At 38.5% G+C, this 14,642-nt stretch overlaps 1 protein-coding gene across 3 annotated transcripts in view; it reads right to left on the reverse strand.

Annotated features, from left to right (window-relative positions):
• foxp1b (forkhead box P1b) overlaps positions 1-14,642 on the reverse strand; it is a 181,850-nt gene that overhangs the window by 106,582 nt on the left and 60,626 nt on the right. For all 3 annotated transcript variants that reach the window (XM_059328899.1, XM_059328902.1, XM_059328901.1), the window contains exon 4: positions 13,461-13,527. The gene's annotated coding sequence lies outside the window, so the exon portion shown is untranslated. The remainder of the gene's footprint in view (positions 1-13,460; positions 13,528-14,642) is intronic.

Here is a 14,642-nt window from a genome sequence, read left to right on the forward strand (position 1 = left end):
ATTATTTGCTCTAAACATACAATATTTTTCAATTAGTTTTTTTTTGTGATGAGGGGAAAACATGTTCGTTATAAAACATGTCCAAATGCCCTTTATCTTCTTTTCAAAGGAGGGATATCAAAATACAATCACCTCTTTGAAGATCTTTCTGATCAACACATAGAAGAGGGTATACAATATGATTAGGGGCTCTTTAACTATTCCCGGATACATCGTTATCACGGCCGTGATAGTTTTTATTTCTCAGATGCAGATTAGGCCATGTTGGAGATGATTATGGCCAGGGACAAAACTGTTTTTGTGTATCAACACAAAGTATGCCTGCTTATTAATACCAAGTTCTTAAAAGAGCACTTACAGTTATAATGAGAGCCTTTATGTATTACATATTGTGACTAGATTTAGTGTGAGGAAGCGGCTCTCCACATCAAACAAGCTGGCCTGCTATTAGGCGCAGGGGCTGAGGGATGCTGTGTGAAAAGGGGTGGAAAATTAAAGCTGAAGCAACGCAGGAAAGGGCTTAATTTACTGGCATGTACAGTATGCAAATGAGATTACTCTCAGCTTAACTGCATCATTTATGTCCATAATAACAGCATCATCATTACAGGGCTCAAATTAAATTACACTGTAATTAGCATATCAAAGTGATTGGTTAAAGTTTAAAACAAATACGCAATTTTGTTAATGAACATCTGTAATCACCATGTAGACTCTCAGTGAAAACATCCAAAACAAATATGTGTTTTGGAGAAGGGGAGGAATATCCCTCCCAAACGGCATGAGTGTGTGTGTGTGTGTGTGTGTGTGTGTGTGTAGTGATGTTGGGAGGGTGAGTGGGTGGGTGGGGATGTGGGGGTAGGGGGGTGTTTTACCTGGAGAGCTCCACACTCTCAGGATATATTTCCCAAACTCCAGGAGATCAAAGATCCAATTTCCCACACTTGCCACTTCAGGAGCTCATCAATAAAATACTAATCACTTCACGCCTGATTCTGAGAATGGAGCCGCAGCCGAAGGCTTAGGGAGACTTCCATAATCACAAAAAAACACCTCAGCTCTGACTGTCTTGACTGTTGCTGCATGTGCACAGACACATATAGAATTTGCAGTCAGGTTTATCCAATAGCTGTCCTTCCTTCCCCCTGATAAACATGGCGGAGCTTTAAGCACTCAGAGAGCACTTCCTGAGACCTCTGACAGAAATCACACGCACCTTATTTCACGTGCAAATGAATGATAGTCGACCCCTTTGATGTTGCATTTACATCGTCCACATATTATCTGTATAATTCAGAATTTATGATGGATGGCACAACAACTTTTTTCTTTCTTTTTTTCAAATGTTTTACCATAACCAAGCACACCTTTGTTTTCCACTCTTCGCCATTATAACAACCAGTTTTTGTTATTAATTTAACAAAAAAGCAAAAGGCAGCGGCGGTGTAAACCATCAGAAATGCACTCGTCAAATTTTAAAGAAGTGGCATGTTATTTTATTCATTAAGAAATCCATTAAAAGGCCTTATTCCTTGCAAGTATGTAAGAGATGTGCCTTTCAAGGTAGAGCTAGGGCAAATCCACTCCATCAGCTAATGATGGCACTCATTACACAGAGAAGCTGGCTAATGAAGGCGCGGTGGCCGGCCGATCCCCTCACCCAGCATAAAGCCCTATGAAATGCTAATATCTCACTTCTAATTAAAGGATACTAAGTCCAAATGCACCTTCACGGCTAGTAGCCGGCAACATAAATTTTATTTTTCAACACTACACTACACACAGAGATGTGCCTGAGCAACATTCCATTAATTCATATTTAATACCCCCACTAGTCCTGCGTTTGCCTTGCTATCTCCTCTCCTTCTCTCCCCTCTCAGCTTTATACTGTGAGTAGGCACATCATTACGCTTTCTAAGAGTGAAATTTCTTTTTTTGGAGCACATATTACTTTAAAGTGCTTCCAGAAATAAACACATATGCACACAACAGGCTTTATGTCACAGGGGAAAGGTCAGGAAAAAAACAACAAAGAGAAAACAGGAAAATATGCCGGTATGGCCCCCTGCTCCACCTGTATACATTTACAGTGTTTACACATCTTTGGCTGTAAATATGTTTACAAGAAAACCTGCTGCCCTTCTCAGAAGCTGACCTTGAAGCCGGTAAACAAGCCGCTCACAAAGTTCATTAACGTCAAAGAGGGTATAGGCTTTCCCCTCTGATAAAACTAAAAACAAAAAGGTCAGGACCATTAGCTTATCGACAAAATCTAGCTGCAATGGAGTGGAAATTACAGTTCGACCTGAACAAATACTGAAGAAATAATGGACACTTTGGTCATTTGAACTACGGTTAAAAAACGACAAGGCAAAACTAAATTTTACCATTGTAATTAGAGCTAGACCAATATATCTGTTGGCCAATATCACAGAAAAATCTGTATCAGTGCCAGCGTACATGATGTCTGATATGTGCCAATATGAAAACCTTTGTTACAGAAGATACAGTCATGGAAAGAATTATTACACCACCCTTTTTCTTCAATTTCTTGTTCATTTTAATGTCTGGTGCAACTAAAGGTACATTTGTTTGGACAAATATAATGATAACAACAAAAAATGTTCATAGGAGTTTAATTTAAGAGCTGATATCTAGCCATTTTCCATGGTTTCCTTGATAATAGCCAAAATCATTATCAAGAAAACCGTGGAAAATGGCTGTATAATACAGAAACAGATGCTTGAGATGAGTTAGAAATTATGTCATATAGCTATTTATTTTATTCATCCTTTCTCAGCAGGTTTTTTTTTTAAACTTGTTGACAATGTAATACATTGAATGTATAATGTATACAATATTAAATAGGCTTCAATAAAGAAAGCAGTCATATTGGTGCAAAAGTTGGTCAGCATTGCTCTAAAATCATTATCAGTCTAAAAGATTCCATATCAGTCTGATATGGAATTTTAAAAGTGAAAAATTAATTGATAACCGATATGGCAGCCGATATAGTAATTTTTTGAGCTGGAATGAAAATAGACCTTTATATTTGGATTTTTTTCACCATTCTGTAAAGGTAGAGAGCTAATTTCTCAAAAATAAAACTTTATTAAATAATATTTAATATTGTTATACATTATACAAACAATGTATTAAATTGTCAGCCAATGAAAATAAAGAATAAATAGGAATAAAATATATAGTTCAATAATAATCATTACTGTTTAGTTTTAGTCAATTTCTCACTTTTTTCTAAATCTGTCGGGCTCTAGCAAATATCACTGTTACTGGTACTCAAAATACGTATTTACATCAGGGTTGTTGTGATATAGCTGCATTGACGATAGCTACAAAAAATATATATATTGATCTGTTAAATTTATGGTAATATTTTGTAAATATATCACTTCTCTTTATTTCCATTCTAGCTTATTTTAGTTATTTTTGTTGTGTATTTTTAATGTATTTCATTGGCCTAAAATGACAAAACGTAAAATTAACAAAGTTGAATGAATTTGATTGACACCTTTTCTTTTATCGTGATAAGATCAAAATCAAGGATTTCCAAAAAAGGGTCTGAAGTTACTTTGAATATCTGCATATTCAAAATATAGTAGTTCTGAAAGGATTTTATAAAAGAAAAAAGTATATCATCAGCACACAACAGGCTCTAACTTTATTTTTTAATACAAATAGAAGTACATTTAGTGCATCATTTGCCAGAGGGCAGCAGTAAAATGCATGAATTTAAAGGTCAGTGTTAAGAACATATCACATGATGTCTGTTTGATCCCGGCCCAAGTATTTTCCCAAGGATTCTCTGGCTCTGTACTGTGTAAATCACGCAGTCTGACCTTCTACATTCCTCATGCTCTGCCCTCCCATTCATCCACAGGCACAGATAATACTGGGCAAATATCATAAACGTGAGGATTTTAGGATTGAGGTGAGGCTGCCATCATCCTCCAACAACTGGGGAAAAGAAAGCCCATGCATCTGAAAGAACCCTATTTCCACCTCCTGCCAGACTAACCTGCGGTGAGGTTAGCTGACCCTAATGCCTATTAGCCTTGATACTGACAGTCCACAGAGAATACTCCCAGGTGATTGGCTCCTGAAACTGACATTTGATCTGGATTTTGTAGTAATGCAGTAATGTAGTAACTGCAGATGCATCTACTTGTTCTTTGCTGCTACAAAAGCAAAAACATGCATTACAACTTTCATGGACTTCATGGGTTAAATCACTGCTTTATTGAAGATGTAATAAGAAATAACCAGTGGTGGAATGTAACAAAGTACATTTACTCAACTACTGTACTTAAATAAAAACTAGAGGTACCTGTTAGAGCCCGGCAGATATATCGGTTGAGATATTATTGGTCAATATCGGCCTAATAAAGGCATATCGGTATCAGTGTATAAGCTGTCTGATATGTGCCATTATGAAAAGCTTGCCAAGATTTAGACATGGTGTTATCTCTTTTTATTTTTTTTAAAGTCAGCAATTGACTGACACTGAACAGTAATGATGTTTATTTAGCTATTTATTTTATTCCTTATCCTTCTTTTTCTCAGTCATTTATGGAATTGGCTGACAATGTAATACATTGTTTGTACAATGTTAAATAGTATTTAATGATGTTATATGTTAGAGAAGTAGCTTTCTGGGTACATATGCAGAGTGGTGAAAAATCAGTTTGCAGTCCACAAAAAAAGGTCTTCAATCCAGCTCAAACAAATTCACTATATCAGCCACTATATCAGTTATCGGTGAATTTTCCCCTTTAAAATCAGTATCAGCCTCAAAAATCCCATTTCGTTCCGTCTCATACATAGGCCTGGGACGATAACAAATTTTGCTGGACGATATATTGTCCCACAAATTATTGCCGATAAACGATATTATTGTCAACATGATAATATATCATAATAATGCACACCCTTTCAAATACAATACACTTTTATTTCTCAGTGTTTTTTGCCATTGTAATTGTAATTTTAAGAACGTTTAAATATCCTAAATAAATAAAACAAACATTTTTTTTTTTTTTTTTTTTTTTTTTTTTTTAAAAGGGCAGCATTTATTTTGCGATGTAGCAAACTCCACTTTCTGTGAGCGCACAGCGTTTATATTTACTTTGTCGACCAGTGTTGACTGTCGGGACGAAGGCTCTGCATCTCCAGGTGCAGTTTTTTTCCCCAGCTGGGAAAACTGGGTCGGGTGGTTCTGCTTTAGATGGGCATGCAAGTTTGTTGTGGTGGCTTTTTTTGTTGCCACCACTTTTGAACAAATTCGGCACACAGGCTCGTCCGTGTGTTGATGGGCTCACCTTTTTCATTCGGTTTGAAACCGACATATTCCCACACCGGGGCTGTGGCATTTGGCTTTGCAATCATCTTTTTTCCTCGCGTTGCTCCGCACGAGGCTCACCTGCTGCACTCTGTGTGTAGCCAATGCTAGCGGCCCAGCCTTCCCCACAGAGACAAAGAGACTGGATGACTGACAGGAGGGTTCACTCCGCTCATCGATCGAGCACAGAGTGAACCTTCTTGTCATCCAGCCTGCTTGGAGGCAACAGACGAGGAAAACAAACACGCATGCGCATGGCGATATATCGAGACCGGCAAAATTATTGAGTTCATTTAATTTATCGTGCGATTAATTGATTTATTGATTATCGGCCCAGGCCTACTAATACATGTTTTTTACTTGAGTATCTGCTTTTCCTACCACTTAATACTTCAACTCCATTACAATTCATAAGGAAATATTGTACTTTTTACTCCACTACAATTACCTCTTTACTTTACTTGTTTTTGCTGATAAAATATATAAAATAACTTGTAAAATATTGTCTATAATATATATGTTTTGATAAAAACTAATTTGCAGCTATTGGTAATTTCCACAGTAAGAAATCAACAGGACTTATCCAGCTATGAATGACGAGTGAACACAAGAAAAAAACTTTCCTTTTTCAAACAAATTTGCAGACAAGATTGTTGAGTTTGTAGAGTGTATTGTATGTATATTTGAATTGAATCACATTGCTGACCTTGAGAACATAACTGTAAAAATGAACCATTTTCCAAACTTTCAGGCTCTGTACAAACCCTTCACATATTTACAGCAACAAATGATGCTTCAGCAAACTTTAGAATGCTACATTTCCTTTGCAGTAGCCCGAGGTTCTTTGAGCTTGTGCGGTTGCGATTTGATCCAAGTATCATAAAGCGTCTGGAAGCATGGCCAAGATGTTTCCAGTTCAAACGCAGCGCCGGCTCTGGGCCAGGGCGTGACCTGCAGCTGAACTGGCCTCTGCTCGGCCGCAGGGAGGAGGGCAGCAGCCACTCCAAACACATCACCCCACCCCCTGATAAATAACTTAACACAGCAAACACAGGCCCATCAGTCAACCTACACATAGCTAACACCGGGACGGGGACAGAGATCGATGGAGAGATACAGACAAAGAAAGACAGAAGGAAGGGAAGAAAGAGCAGAAGACAGGGGATGGAGAGGGGTGGGGGTACATTGTGAGGGCATCTAACAGTGCAGAGTAGATAAATATCACACGGGAGCCTGCGCCAAGCAGTGTGGAAGGCCAAGTACTGTAAGGCTGTGAAAGCAAGGCTATTTTGCCGAGCTGTGACATTTGTTTCTTATTGTCTAAGTGGCAGCTGAAAGCGTCTCCCTGCGAGGGCCCCTCGGCTCTGCTCTGGCCCGCTTTGACAGGGAGGTAACCATATTAGGACGTGTATGGTAAAGTAAACAATAACATAGTTGCAATGAGATGGAAATTTTTCAGCTAATGGTGTTTGTCATTCCTGTTTTCAGTGCACTGAGCGGCCCTGTGTTTTTTCTAGCCAGCCGGAGAGACTTTGTTTATGAAAACAACGCAGGAGCCAAGGCTAAAACCAGAGCAAAAGAGAAAAACTGTAAATAAATAGCAGTTTAAGAAATGCCTCCACCTTTTTCATTTGATTACATAAATAAACCCACATTTGGGTAGAAATAGCCTCTCGCTCGATCGGGCCATGGCCGTACTGAGACGGCTAAATATGAAAATACAAATGTTCCTCTTCAGCTTGGCATTCACCATCTTTCACAAATGCAAACTGTACTGTTTGAAAAAACACTCAACATTGGTTGAATTAGTGGTCTTATGTTAGTAAAATCACGATTTTATACTTGACAGAAAAATATTGTTTTTGGCTGCACTGAAAAAATACAAGTGATCTTGGAAAGTAAGAGGGTGCAGAATGTTAAACGGAGTATCATTTCATTTCTTGATGCCAGCACTCATATGATGCTTCCAAATTCATTCTTTTTTTTTTAATATCTTACTTTGAGGATATTAAACATGTTTTTATGCAAATTCTTCTTTTTCAATTGCGAAATCGTGCCAGATTCTCCGATGCATTCACTGTGGTGTTAAAACAAGCACCTGAACTTTATCTGAGTAAAATTTAAGCAAAACTAAAAGCAAACTTATTAATCATGGCAAACTTTCTCAGCAAAATCAATTTATTACAACAAGGTGAAGTTTATCCCCATCCAAGGTTTTTACGATGAGTAAAACTTTGTTAAAATTGGGTATAGGAACTTGCATCATTGTCCAATAGTAAACTGTGTTAATAATGCTGACCTTTAAAGGAAAACAGAGCTGGAAAATCTAAGCTATCATCTCTATCATTAGCTGTGTTACACTTGAGGGAAAAGTGAAGCCAATGCATAAGCGCCTTGAACTTGCATCCTTTCTAATGGCCAGCAGGGGGCGACTACACCGGATTAAAAAAGAAGTCCAATTGTTTCAAAGTCTATGGCAAAATGAACCTACTTTCACTTGACTTATTACATCAATAAACGTTTAACTAATTTGTTTTTGGTTGCAATCACCAGTTTCAAGTCTTCTTCTGTACAGCATAATGTTCATTTAAATTATTGTCCCAGTTAGAGTAAAATAGAGGATAAAGCAGGCTTTTACATAGCTGCCTAATTCTGATTCAGCTTTCAAAGTATATTAACATCATCCTGATAAGAGAATGAGTGGGAAACTAATTGTTTACAACACAGAGCAGAGGAAAAACTAATGATTGAATGAAATAATTCAGAAAGTATTTGATATGCCTGGTTTAAAAGCTCCATTTCTCACTCATTTCTACGGCATGTTGAGCTATTTAACATAAATGTAGCTATCATTCTGCTCTATGTTTCACTGGTTACTTGTTTGTTGGCTTTTCTTTGGCTCTGGCTCCCAATCTTTATTTTCCAGGTTAAGAAAAGGCATAAACAAAGTGTGGAAAACAAAGACTCTGATATTTTCCAGTCCTTTTGGGATTCTATCCGACTGCTGACTCACTGGTCAGTTATTCAGAAAAAAGAGCTTTACCTCAGCATGATGTCTTACTCAGGTTCAAAGCTCACAACGTGCCAGTGTTCACATGCATTACTATACACATACAGTACACAGGCCTACAGTAAACTATAGCTGGAAGTAGACGTGCAACTTCTCCACTGCCGTCCCCTCCACATGTTGACTTTCTTTGTTTGGTTATCACGCACCTCACTCCAGCTCTCTCTCTCTCAGCCTCATTCCTAATCTCACACCAAAAATGCAAGCTGTTTATTTGCGTAGGGCTGAAGCCATTCCATTAAGTAGCCCCACCAGGTGCTTTATCCCTAAAAGGGATTTGTTTTCTAAAATAAACGGAGAAAGCAAAGGACTGCCAAAGTGATATTTACCATGACAAGAAGTGATTGCAACAAAGTCAAAACTATCCAAATAAGAACGACTGCATCTTGTAGGAACTTTTTGGAATTTCCTTAAATAGTCAGAGACCTTCTCGAGACAAACTGGGAACCATAACAAGTGTCCCTTTTAATGTGTCTTAAAATATAATATATCAATTAATCAGCCAAATGTTTTGTTGGTTAATCGATTAACCTCTTAAAACCCATCTGCCTGAAAGGCAAAACTGGCAGGAAATGCTGTTTTCAGCCTCTCAAACATGGAGACCTACTGTTTTTCTCTATTTTACATCATATTAAGGTTAATATCTTTTTATTTAGACAAAAAAAGACATTTAAAGACATCACATTGGACTTTAAGAAAAACTAAGATGGGCATTTTTTCACTATTTGCTGACATTTATTTGACATTCATTCTAAAAATGGGTTTGTTTAGCATGTCGCCAGAACCAACCCTGTCTCGTAAATCTGCCAGCAAATAACAAGACTTTACAGTTACAAATTACATGCAATACATACATCAAAATCAAGTTTTGGGGTTTTCAAAAATAGTGACCCCTTGCGTGATTTTTTTGTTTTGTTAATTGACTCATAAATTAGTCAGCTAATCATCATAGCTCTAATAATAATGCTTCTAGGGGCTTGGACAGTATGTACATATTTTAAGTTATATTTGATATCCCACCAGTTATAGTACAGTACATTGTTTTGCAGTAAAGGCAGTCTGACAGATGCCTTCCTGGGTTACCAAAAAAAAAAAAAAACTCTGTATAGTCATTTTGCTCAGAAGACAACAAATCAATCCAAGTTATTAGTTCCATTTCATCTTTTCTGAAGCACAGACACAAGGCCAGAGCTAGAAAACAGAGCTTTGACATTTTTTTTCTCACTTTTGTGATTTTCTTTTCATCTCGCTGTAAGACAACTCATCTGAGGGTGGAATTTGCTTACTTCTGTCGCCTCAGTCAATCTCACACAAAGACTGTGTCACGTTAGCTGTCTGCACCTGGTAGCAGCGAGACATTATCAAAGCTCCTCGCTCTCCTCGCAGACCAGAGTTTATACGTCCGTCAATATGTTTCAGACCAAAAGAAGACATGTCTGTTTGATGCTGATAGAAAAATAGATTGGAACTTGGCGAATGCGGTTTTCCCCCAAAAAAGATATTTTAAGTAGCTTCGAGATAACACATCTGTGATAACATTATCAATCCTACCTCACAGCTGCAGATAATTCACATGAAAGTTGTCGGAGATGCAAGAGAAAATAAGAATGTTGCTCCATTGTGTGACATATTGTATTCAGCATAAGGCGTGCGTTTAACTGTGCAACCTGTTTAGCCAGACAATAGAGAGGCGGGCGATCTGCCAGTGTGTGTTCTGATAGCAGCTGATGCGGCCATAGGAGCAGAGCATCAGATAGGGAAAGCAGACGGCGGCCAGGTGAGGGTGTTTAGAAGGCTTTGACACATCCTGTGATCTCAATCAACAGGAAAAGGCAGAGGCACGCTGCCGCTTTATGGCTCTGCCTTGCTTCTCAATTGTGACGTCTTTGTAGGGACGATAATTTTTCATTTTCACGCTGCCTTGCATCTATTCTGCCTGTCACTGTTTTTAACTACAGCAGCCAAGCTCGGAGAGTAGATTACGGTACTTACAGTGCATGAAAAACACAGCAACAAAACTGCCAGTGACAGAAGCGTTTAACTTTCTTGCTAGAAATCTCCCCCATGTGGCACTTTTGCTACAGCGAGTTGTTTATTATGTTCCGAGCTAGGCATAAGCGATTAAAGGAGCTCTTAAGAATCAAAGTGTTATAAATGCATGGAAACACAGCCAGCTGTAAATGCCACAGAATTAGAAGCTTACCAAGCCTAATACTAATACATGGCAATTTTCAGCTTGATGCTGATATAAAGAAATTACTTTTTTAAAGTAAGCAATAAATGCAGTCAAGGGAACTATTACACAGGCCCTATTTTCATCCCGGCATAAATCTGCGCCCGACCTTTCTGTGGGTCCAACTCATGAATCCACTTGTTTATTCTTAACACTTCCATAAAAAGTGGATTAAATAAAGCAACCTCAACAGCTAAAACTAAGGCAATATAAACCAAAGCATTTACAGCAAAGGAACGAATTACAAGAAACGAGAGTGTTTGCATGATGTGTTCTTCTCTCCCCTACATGGATTCATGAAATTCAAATGAGCGTGAGACGATAACATTTTTGAAGCCGTAAAAAACAGAGAAACATGTTTTGGGCATCTGAGGATTCTTCTAAGCTGAGGCACTTTTCTGGGAAGTTGGATGTCATCAGGTCTGAATAAATTGGCCCCAAAAAGCAGGCCTCCACACAGCTCACATCAGAGGCAGCACTATCGCACAGACATTTCCATATGATGATAACCATTCCAGACATCGAAATCTAAACTTTTGTCAGGCTACTTTAAGATTTCTCTCACATTTCAATTAATGATAAATATTCTAAAAAACGTTGCCGGTAGACAAAAAATGAGCAGCATGCTTCAAACACATACACTGAATGAGAGTCTATTGCACTTTCAAAGAGCTTTAAACACTGAGACATAGTAATCCAATAAGCTGCTACAGGGATTTCTGCATTAGCGATGCAATCAAAATCACATTGGAAAGTTGTGTCAATCATTAGGCTGATTTTGCCACATTAACATTAATTACACAACCATTTGGAGGATTTTCTGGGCTGATCTTACATCTGGAGCGAGCAGCTGAGGGACCTGCTGGAGTGGACCTGACTATGCAGAGAATGCACTCCAGATAAACAGCAGCAACAGGACTCCTCCGCTTCAAGTCTGTTTTCCAAATGTGGGGGCAATTGTCTGAATCAAATGAAAGAGGAGTATAGGCTGTTTAACATATTGTAGTGAAGAGGGCCTCCTTTACAATGGAGAGAAAACCAGCCTGACTAAAATCCTAGACTGCTAACTGTAAGGATGACAGTTACAGCTGCTTTACATGGATGCTGCAGCAGGTAATATTTAACATGGCAATAATGTAGCAGACATGACTTTTTGTTTAAAATCATACCGTGGCCCAGAAGTGACATCACCCATTCTATCTAGGATGTAACTTATTACATTTTTATTATACTGTTGCTCAAAGCCAAACTGTTTGTCTGTGGGAAAATCCCTTCTGGGGTTAATTGAGAGTAGAAGCCGACCGATTAATCGGAATGGACGTCAAACTGGAAAGGACATTAATTGACGCTAATAGTATGTTGTAATAGCTATAGTTATCTGCTGAGCTGGGACTAGTGGCTAATTGCTGCATGCCAATATTAAAGTGCAACTTATTCATGTAGGATTTAGAAGATATTGAACACAAGTTTTTTTTTTATTTTATTATATATACATTTATGCCTTTGACTTTGATGTTAAGTGATTTGCTGATGTTTCAGTTGACCTCTGATGGGATTAGACTTTTCAAGTATTTATTTATTTATTTATTTATTTATTTATTTATTTATTCTCGGTGGAACACTTTACCAATATGCATTTTTGTATCAAGAAAAATATTCAAATGTAGAATTTTGTTTAAAAATTCAACATAAAAACAAAATGTCAACTATTAACATGAGTTTATGGAAATAAGAAAATGGAAATTATTCTATGAAAATACTTATATTTCCACAAGAAAAACAAAGAATTATCTGGGATATTTCCTAATTTTACTGCATGTTACGATGTTCCTCTGTGGGCAGACCATATTGCTATACCTTTTAAAAATCATATAATTAACTCAATCACTAGTTGCAGGACCAAAAACCAGAGATACATCTGACATATGTTGTTAATTACCATCAACCTTGTTGATCTGATTTAGCCTCAAACAAAAAAAAGCACAAAAGCTCAAATGTTCAGTCATTATTTGGCACATTTCATGCTACCTATCTACCTACAAGTCACGGCGTGTTGATGGAGGGAGAGAGTGAGTGAGAGACATGATAAAGACAGACAAAAAATAGAATGAGAGAAAGACATGACGGTGAGGATGAAGCTGTAAGAGACAGAAAACAGACACTCTTCTCGTCTGAAGCCCTGAGCTCCTGAAGTGTTAACATCGCACAACCCACACACACACACAGACACACGCGCACAGTCCCGCTGTGTCTCACCAGATCGCTCCAGCCAAGGTTCACATCCTGGGGGCCCCAAACCTTCTCAGATAGAGCGACGGGTGTGTGGAGCAAACACAAGATATCCAGCAGAATGGCTGAGATGCCAATGATAACAAGACTGAGTGCGGTAAGCCTCCCCCTCTTGTTTGGTAAACATGGCATTACCATATTTCAGCCTTTTCCCGACAAATGTCAACATGTACAAACAGATATCTCGCCATTGAGCAACCTCGTTTCCTCATGTCCTCGTTTCCTACGAGTTAATCAACAGTTCAACTTAATACAAAACTAATTCTAACACAACCAACTTCTAACTAACTTGACCTTCAGGGGAAATGTCCCTTATTACTCACCATGCAACTGTAGCCTCAGATCAGCAGCTTCTGAAACCAGCCCTCCCACCCTCTTGCCCCGCACATACACACTGCAAAAATACAGTACACAAACAAGACAACCCTGCTGCATACAGTTAATTATTAAGCCAGTTCAATACAGCATTCACACACATGCAGGGACTAGAGTGTGGTGAGTGATGGTGTGTTTACCTTCCACAAGGACTTGCTTATTTAAAGCAATCTTCGGTTCCAGCGGTGGTAAAACAGCCTCCTCGCCCTGCGGACACAAGATGGAGAATTATTTATAATTATGAAATAATTACCACTGCGGACCATAATGCTTGTCAACAGCACCTATGAGCAAATTTATAGCAAGAAACACAGAGTACATGGGAGTAAACTAAATGCTGCTAAGTTGCCCACCAGTTGCTGTTGATTAGAATTGCTAAAGTCTCATACGTGTTCTGTAAAATCAGAAAGAAAGAAAGAAATTCTCTGCATTCCTGTTGCTTCCCTGCACCAGTCAGTGTACGTCCCTTTGACATGCAGCCATTATTTCAGCTCTGAGTGGGACAGAAGACGCCCTTACCGTCCTGCAGCCGACTATTGTCACCGACACACACATCCCTGCATTTCCATCTGTCTGTTAGCTACAACTACACCCACTGATGATAACAAATGAACAATGGGGCTGTCTGATGTGAATGAATGGTTTATTTGCAAGACAAAAACTTTTCACCCCCCTGGTGGTGAACACAGTGTACCTGTACCTACTCTGCCCCCGACTCAACTCCCTCTGGGCAGCCCTGATCTGCATGCACACAGCTTTCCTAACTGAGCACTCAACCCAGGCAAAGAAAGATGGAGAAAAAAAAGAAAAAAAAGAGAAGGAAACAAAATCTTATTTTTATGGTAAACTGAGAAGTGACTGTGGGGCAATATCTCAGGTGCATTTGAATAAAGGCATTAAAGCATATCCAAATATGAAAGAAAAAAAAAAGCTCCCAACTCCCTCTCCCACTGTTCTTTTTGCCGTTTACATTTGGCAGTCAAAGCTGTGGCCAGGCGTTTGTGCAAGTGTTTATCTAAAGCAGACTGAGCAAAGATAAAAAAAAAAACACACCGGTCCAACTTGCCCGGTCTCAGCATTAATTATGTGTTAAATGCCCTTGTTGAAAATGCGAGTCAACATGCAGCTCGCTCTGAACTCTACTGAGGGTTGAACAATCATCGAAAATGGACCATTCCCACACAACTACCCTATTATTGTGATTCATTACACTTCAATTAACATATCATCAATGGAATCGTAAATCAATGGCGAGTGGTGACAAATGACAGATATTTTCAGTTTCAAACTCCTAAACATCATTAATTCCCATCACCTGAAAG

The sequence above is a fragment of the Centropristis striata genome, chromosome 3 (assembly GCF_030273125.1).
Source record: "Centropristis striata isolate RG_2023a ecotype Rhode Island chromosome 3, C.striata_1.0, whole genome shotgun sequence".
Taxonomy (NCBI): Eukaryota; Metazoa; Chordata; class Actinopteri; order Perciformes; family Serranidae; genus Centropristis; species Centropristis striata.